Source organism: Charadrius vociferus, unplaced genomic scaffold (assembly GCF_000708025.1).
Source record: "Charadrius vociferus isolate BGI_N301 unplaced genomic scaffold, ASM70802v2 scaffold604, whole genome shotgun sequence".
NCBI lineage: Eukaryota > Metazoa > Chordata > Aves > Charadriiformes > Charadriidae > Charadrius > Charadrius vociferus.
Genome location: NW_009648244.1, coordinates 221,987 through 229,636, shown reverse-complemented (window position 1 = coordinate 229,636; position 7,650 = coordinate 221,987).

Genomic DNA, 7,650 nt, shown 5'->3' with positions numbered 1-7,650 from the left:
ACACGCACACAGACACACACACTCCTACAACCCAACTTAGCTTCAAGTTACGCACGAACTCTGAGGTCCTATTAGGTTACTGTGACTATGGTGACAGAGCAAACATGGGTATGTGTTGCAAAACTTCTAACACGCTGCTATCCAACTAACCATAACCGCAGCTGGTTTTGCATTATTGAATCACATGCAGTGGCCCTCATCATGAAAAAGCTACTCCATTAGCAATGATAAATAATTGGGTCTCATTAATTCTCTTCAGGTCTGCACAATTTATCGAGCACTGAATCACCCACGTCTCTGCATCACTGGGGTGCTCTTCTCCATGGAAGAGCTTCTGCTTCACCTCCTCTTCACCAAGGACAAGTGGGGCACATCACAAGCTCTGGCAGTGCCACCATCCCACAAGGCTGCTCCACCATGATACACGCGGTTTAGGGGTAGGACAGGGGTTATCCCCTAGCACTGACTGCGAGCAAGGGTGACCAAGAGCATCAATTTGGTGGCCAACGCACACTTGCCAGAAATGCCACCCATACAGACCACGGACCTCTTCATCATGACTATTTTAGGCTGCTTTTGGGGAGAAGATGAAGAGCAAACCATTCATCTGAAAATGGCATTTAACTAGTAACTCCATAAATCTGTTGCCTGATTTTCAGAAGAGCTGAAAAGCTACAGCTTCAGATGACAACAGCTTCAGATGACATGACTTTGAAATGCAAATGAAAAACAGGACCATCCACCCTTACCAACTTAGTGCATCCATTCTGCCACGTGACACCACTGTGAAACCTGCTCTGGACTTTGGTTTTCAGCAGCTTACTGTGTAATCTCAGTTTCTACTACCGGAAGTATGAAAACAGACATGAGGGTCCAAATAAGAACATCTTCCATTTTTATCAAGTGAGTTTTATACCAGAATGAAATCTACCCAAGATACCTGCACAATATTCCTGATTTGAAATCTTTAGGTCAATACGGCTTTTTAAGTAATCACAGAGCAAAGCACCTAACAAAACAGCAATTTCAACCAAAACGGAAGAAATTTAAGTAGCAAACACAGACTTATGTTTTTGTCCAGCCAAAACCTAAACATCATCTTAAAACTGCATTTTCAGACTCTAGGAGTTTATAAAGCTTATGAATGCCACCAAACGTCAGATTCTTTATCCATGGCAAGATAAAACCCAACAGAATTTACACCACCTAGTCCACTTTAGAAACACCTCTTGATCAGAATAAATGCCCTGGTCGGCATCCCCACCCACCAGCAGAGGGAAGCAGGAATCATAGGCCAGAGTAAGGAACACGGAAGGGTTTCAGGACAATCATGCTGAACGCATTTCCAGACAAACAGAGTCCACTATGTGTGCAGAGACACCCTTGTCTCTACAAATAGAACATTTTTGAACATATAAACCCACATTAATTCATTAAAAGAAAAGTCCATATTGGTATCACTTTCACATCTGTTATATGCTGCTAACTTTTAAGGAAATTTGCATTAATATAGTTACAAATTATTCCTCATGCAATTTTCCCCTTTTCTAATTTGGAGAGATATGGGAACATACATTTGGAAAAGATCAACTCATTCACAAAGTTAAGTCATTTGCTGAATCAGGATTTATTAACTTTTTTCTCTACAAAGCAATCCCATATTTGGGCATAACTGCATTTCTGAATCACCTTCTTACATCATTTCTTTTATTTTAAAAGTATACACTTTTCTTCTTGAAAGCCCTTAAATCTGCACTTTGACTTCTGCAATCCCTTGCAAAGGCCCTGAGTCACACCAAACTTCCCTGAAGAAGGAACTCGACTTCTCCCAAACTCACGAAGGCCACCCTGAACATCAGGTAAGGCAGGATCACTGATAGCACAGCTTCAGCAGCATTCAGAGATGAAGGAACGCATGTTTATCCTCCGTGTTGAGGATGGCTACCTGTACATTAACAGTGGCCACACACCTACCTTTCTTTCCTATGTTTCTGATTCCTGCAGGGAAATTTGTAAACTCCATAAAGCAGACATTCTGCAGAAGCGACGGGTAAAATATACATTAAACACAAGATACAGGTTTGCAACACACCTCGACATTCAGAATCCATAAGGGACAGGAGAGGCTGAAATTCAGTGCAGAGTTGCACTGAATCAGCATATCCAAAAATCTGAATACCTGAACTGCACTTCAAGTGCCCATGTTTCTTGCCTTGGGTCTAGCCCCAAGGATCTTTGTAAACTGAGTTCTGTACCATTGTAACTGAAACTAGCCAAAACACTTGGCCACAAAGTTGTCTGTAAAAACGTTAAAAAAATGCTTTACATTCCAACACAAGCTACTGTGCCACCAGCAGCCATCACAAGCTGCAAGATGAACCAGGTAACATAACTTAAAATACATTCAGTTTAGGTTAAGCATAACTGCTATAGATTTTATAGATCTCATACCAAAGGAGCACTTGCTACGCATGCTGTTACTCACTGAACAACTGCAATCATAGGTTTATTCTGTCCTCAGCTAAAGTTTTTGCTGGTCTTTGATTGTGATTGCTGTTCAAACAGGGCAAGTGGGGTTACTTGCTTTAAGATGCTAGCCCCCCACCAACATCTTTGTTGCTCTGACGTAGTGTCACAACGAAAATACCTCAAGCTGCTCAAAATATTTCTGAAAATTAACTTAGTGCTTCAACTTCTGGTTTTCACTGGTATTTTAATAAAAGTAAAGAGAAGCAGGAGGCAGAGAGTGGGATGCTTGTTGCTAGGTGATACCTAGCTCTCCTGAACTCCTACAGACTGAAATATTTATCCAGACTCCCACGAAGAATGACATCTAGCACAGAGAAAGAAGAGACACACGCACTTACTGAAGTACATCATGATTCAAGGTAAGCAGCAGCAGCTGTGCCACCAGCTCGGTCCCTGGGGTACCTAAGCTGAGGAGGTTGCAGTCTGGGGTGGGGTGGGGTGGGTGATGCAGCTCCCCCTGAATGTCTACCCTGATTTCAGCTGAGCCTCATGGGGCGATGCCTCCAACGCTTTTATGCCAAACCAGAACAATCTAAATGCCATTGGGCTCTTGGCATTGCAAGAAAATGCATCCTTCGCTCACCTGACTGTATATAGCTCTGTTGGTTTTCTGTTGTTTGAGGTTTTTTTCCTCAACTCATTCTACTCGGATAACAGGTTTCCATAGAAGAAAGTACGCAGCTGGCCAGATGTGGATGAGAAATTCATTAACTTAACACGCAACCTTTGTGCCATGCTCCACCCCCCTCCTCCCTTTAAAACGTTTATTCAATGATTAAACTTTCAAGGAGTGCTTACGCAGTCTTTCCATAGAGACTTAAAGGAATAAACATTATTCTTTATGGGGTCTTTTACTTGACATTAATGAATTATTTTGAATTGAACAGCTTCAAGTATAAGTCCCAGACCTTCTGGGACTTGAAGATGAATTTCAAGAACTCTTTGTTCTCTCTAGAACTTAAGGGTCTGGTTTGATAAAAATAATTATATATAAATATGGTACATTTCATAATTTCAGAGAATTATTACTCTGGGAAAGATGACGTCTTTCAGTAATATTTAAAAAAACCCTGTAACTGTATCAATGTACACAAATGAAATTAGAAAGTGTATGTGCATACTGTTATATTGTAAAGGTAAAAAAAGACTTAGTTAAAATCTGGAGAAGCAATGGAGTGCTCAAAATGCCTGGATTTAGTTAATAATCAGCGGTCAATCCAGAAGAGTGCAATAAATTGCAGGGAGCAGAGGAAAATGCAGCAAAATACTACATCCCCACTGAATTTTTATTCTAAAAGTAGTTGTTATCTTTGACACCCTCGGTTGTTTGAATGGATAGCTCTGAAACCTTGATACTCCCTTCACAACTCTAGTTTAAACAGAATGACATTGTTTTTCGTTAGATGTAAATAAAATAAAATTTTGATAAACACAGTCACACATCCCTTCAGACAGCTGCTCTGACAAAAGGAAATGTTCATGTTACAGCGCACACACTCAGCGCGAGATCTTAGTTCACCACCTTATCCTCGCACGCAGTTCAAACTCCACATTAGAGTTAAAATTTTATTTACCAGCCTGTGCACAAAGTCAAAGGAGTTAGTGGGTCTTTCCTTGTTACAAGAATTCCGGCTTTATACATATATATATTTATGCGCACACACAGGCACATCTATACACATATATGTATACAAATATAAAAACATGCACACAAACAGACACAAATTTTTGGCGAACTGATTAAATGGTTTTTTGTAAATAATTATCTTAAAGAATTTGCCAAAACCATACTTCCTAAAATATCATCAAAACAACACAGGATTTTCAGCCAAGCTGCAAAATGTAACTATGTTTCTGAACCCATAATGAACTGGAATTTTTTAAAAAGCCATCTTTTCCCCTTATCTTCAGACTTTCTCTTTCCCCTTACTTTCAGACTTGTTTCAGCAACATAGTACGTATTACTCTCCAGATAATGACTATCCAAGATTTCTACTCCTAAGGGCTTACGAGCATCTGAAAGAAATTACAAAACACTAATATTTTCAGGTTGGAATCATGTATGTTTTGTTTCTACATTTTGTTTGCACTTCAAAATAAATGTGATTCAAATTCACATTCAAAACAAATGTGATTAAGTGTACTAAAAATGAAGTCCAAGAGTGAAATCCAAAAGGAAGGTATACCACAGGAAAACTTCTCATGCTTCAAGTAGGGTAAGAGAGAAGAGACTTGCCAGCGATTCTTCCGTATCATCACAGTGGGGAAAGGGATAAACACCAACCTTCCAGCAGATCTTTCATCAAGAGACTAGATTGACCGCAGAGGTTGCACAGAACAAGACTTAACCGTACGGGTTTCATATTATTATTTTGCCCTGCTAATAAGAATTAGCATTACCAAGTGCTATCACCCACTCTTCTGGTTTAATACCTTTACTCAGACTAGGTTTACGCTCGGTCCAGAATCAGGCCAGCTCTACTTGTGGTACAGGCAGCAGTACTTATGCTCTCTTCTCAAAGTTGCAAGATAATCTTCATTTATATTCTAACCCATTCAAAAATAAACCAAGGATTTTCTTTATTTCCTGTTAAGAGGTTGCTGAATCCCAGAGACCATCACAGAAGAACAAACAGTCCTTGCACTTGGATGCAGTTATAAAGGAAGTAGCCGGAGCTTAAGGACAAAGTCACCAGTCTCCTTAGGACACTTGGTAGAGCATCAGTTTCTGTGTGGACCGTATGTCTGACATTTCTCATGGTGATAGCAACCCCCCAACTACCTAAATGAGAGTGGCTGAACACCTAAGGCCCCTTGCTACAAGTCCAAACCAACGAGCAAAAATTTCCTGCAGATTTGTGCCCAAAATCTGTTCTCGGTCAACCCAGCTGCAGTGAGCATCCTGTGATTTGGTAACAGAGCACAGATATGCGAGATTTAGCCTGCAAGAAAGTCTGAAACATGAATGTCTGAAAACAGACGAATCTTCCCTCGGATGGCAAACACTACCCTTATGCGGTTCAAAATTTCGTAGTCTCCCCGTAGTTGCCTTCAGAGGGAACACCAGGACAACGGAAAAGTCAGAGCAGAAAGAAAAAAAATTAGCACTGTTTATATGTAGTAGTTATATAAACCCTGGAATATCTCTTCCTTTTACGCTGTGCAAGATGTTGTAAAGAGTCAGAAAACAGCACTAACCATCATCCCACTGTGGATGAAATACCATGCGGCTTTCCCCTCACCACAGTGTCAAGCGCTCTGGGCCAACTTTCACAGCAAAACCACTTGAAGAATAAGCAAAACCAACATAAGGTGTGCCCATTAAACTTGTCTTAAAAGAGGGAGCAAAATCATTCCCACAAGCAGCAGAGAAAGCTAAACAAGCTGTAAGTTTATACATCACCAGAAAGCGGTTGTAAAATTGGTGTTGATGCCCCCATGTCTGGCACAGGCAGCAAGAGGCAACATCGCGTTTCACCAAGCCCCAGCCTGGAGATGGTCACCTCCTCCTAAGTGAGGAGCTATGTATGCAAATCCCACCTCACCACATCAACCCGCACAAGATATGTTAGCAAAACCCCATCAAACTGATCAAGAAACCTATTTTGCTCCTCCAAAACAGAGGTTGCAATAAGCACAAGGCAGCGTTGACCTCTCCAGCTAGCACAGCCACAGCAGCTAAGAGAGGACAGGTTCTCACAATTTACCCTGAACTTGGGAGAACCGAGCAGAGAAAACCAAGGAAACGCTGTTCCAAGTTGTGATAAACACCAAAGAAACCCAACCATCCTCTTTTCCAGGCTTGAAGTTATACTTCCAAGAAAAAAAGAAAGTCAACAGCTGAATGCACCCTGCTCTACATAACAGGTAGTTACGTTCAGCTCAGCCTTAGCTCAACCCACAATAAACTTCATCACTGCATCTGTTACAATTTGGGCCCTTTCTTTTGCTTTCCGTTAGAAATGTACCAATAAAACACTTTTTCAAGAAAACAGCATGGTATCTAGGTATGTGAAGGTGTGGGTATATATTCAGGGTCTACACTGGGGGCACTTTGTGACAACAATGGTGTTATTAATCAGTTTAAGGAGTCTATTTGGCTGGCATCCTACAAATGTGGCTGATGAGTGTCTGTTTTAATAGGAAGGTACAATCTCTAAAATTGATCAATTGACCACGAGTGTTTCCATTAATCATTTTTAATGCCTTTTCTCCTAGCCTGCCCTTTCTTGAAAGTGCAAACTAGCATTATTACTAATAATTATCCCTCAACATATTGCAGGTAGAAAGCTCAGAAAAGGGAGAAATCCTGTATCTAAGTACACAATGTTCCCATAGGGCATTGACCAGCTCAAAACCAGCTCCACTACCAGATTCAGTAGCTACAAATCTTTTAATAATAATGTGAAATCCAGAGAAAGTCACTGACACAAAACCATGCTTTTGATGTCTTTGGGATAAGCAAGAAGATAAAACTGACCCCAGTACTGTTCCTGGAGAATTTCCACTAGAAACTCTCCATCCCAGCATTTCAAACTTCCCAACACACTTGTAAAGCTCAGCGCAAGCCGTGATTAACCTTAGAAAAAGGTGCATTTGTTCGGAGATCTACCTGATACGTACCCGGTCATATTCCACCGGCCTCCCTAGCCCTTGTTGTTTCTCTCCTTGTTCTAATAGCCCTTGTATTTTTGACAGAAGACACAGTTGCTTTGGTTATTAACCCGTCTTCACTTAAATAGAGATATATTTGCCTCTCCTCATCTGATAGTTCCCCCATCACTTAAGCTTTTTTGGGGGGCAGGAGGACGTGGGGGAGTAATTCAATTTCATTCAGTATTCCAGGGGGAGAATTCATCTGCTAACCTGACCACATATTTAAGTGGAAAAACCAGAAAGTAGCCTGATTTCCAAAGGTAATTTGTACTTTCCAGTCTCCTACTGAGATGACTGCAGCAGCCTGCAGGACTCGCCATCTGCATGCAGCCAGCCAGTGCCATTTCATTCTGCAGACCAACCCACGCAAACAACTCCCTTTAACCGTGGTTCAGCAATTACTCGCATTCACAGCCCAGAAACTATAACCTGAAGAATAACTTTAGCGGATAAAGTTCTTGCCAG